Raw genomic sequence first — 1,183 nt, forward strand, 5'->3', positions numbered from 1 at the left:
ACAACCTGTACATTTTCGGTTGTCTAAGTAGACACTGTACTAACGATGTAATATCTGATTCTGATTTAAATATATGTAGGTACCTGCTCGTAATGTCCGCTCTATATTTAGTATTCTCTTTGAATATCTTTATAAGCAATACAGAAGTTGGCGCCATACTTTTTTTTATCATTCGTCATCCGATCGACGTGTATGACTAATTGCGGTGACAATTAACGGGTTTTTACATAAAGGGTTGCGGCTTATTTGGCTATAATATAAATTCCATTCATGCTTTAAAAACCTTTTTCTGTAAACACAGTTTATTTTTTAATTTTGGAACATTTTTGTTACAGCGTAGAACTATCATCATTATTGCATTTATCAATTTAACATACTGGAGTCGGCAGCATCCTTTTATAAGTCGAAATTGAAAAAATAGTTTAATCTCAATTGTCGAGGAGCATCGCAACTAACTTCCTAATCCTTGTGGCTGCAGTTCGCAATGATAAAATACCATTAAGTGGTCAATGTGCCAGTTTTTTCGCTCCCACACACAATCAAAAATATAAAGAGCGTGGTGAATGCGCGCATTGTGTCGTTCTTTAGACTATTTAAGTATTTCCCTTCGTACATACCGTAACCATGCAAAAGTAACGATACGAATCTAGCTTTTTAACCGTCTTAATAGTAAAGAGGTGGTATTTTTTGCTATTTTTTTATAAATCCACTTGCGCCCTGAGAGTACTATTTACACGTTGCGTTGAATCAGTCCCAGTGCCATTTTTCTCTAAATTCATTTGTCAATTGTTTTCAATAATGTGTTACTAAAATGTCAAAGGTAATATAAAAACATACGCCTTAAATTATAAGTGAAGTTTCGAGCGAAATATAATACAATAAAAAATTGTCACGTTCCATTTAAATTAATTTAAAGCAAGTCAGTATGACTGTAAGTCATATCAGTTATTTACTTCTAAACTTTCAAGATCACGAAGTTAATTACTAAATTGTTATACTTTACAATAATGAATGAACTGGCGCTTTATCTAAACGGCAGTGGCCTGTTATTGTAATGATGTAATTGTTACTATGACCTTGTAGAAGTCGTAGATAGGCGCAAGATATTTGTTATCTAAAGTTGATGTCATCACCTTAACACGACGGTATCATCATCATCACAGGTGATTTCAAGTTTAATATA

Source organism: Papilio polytes, unplaced genomic scaffold, assembly GCF_000836215.1.
Source record: "Papilio polytes unplaced genomic scaffold, Ppol_1.0 DF821289.1, whole genome shotgun sequence".
NCBI lineage: Eukaryota > Metazoa > Arthropoda > Insecta > Lepidoptera > Papilionidae > Papilio > Papilio polytes.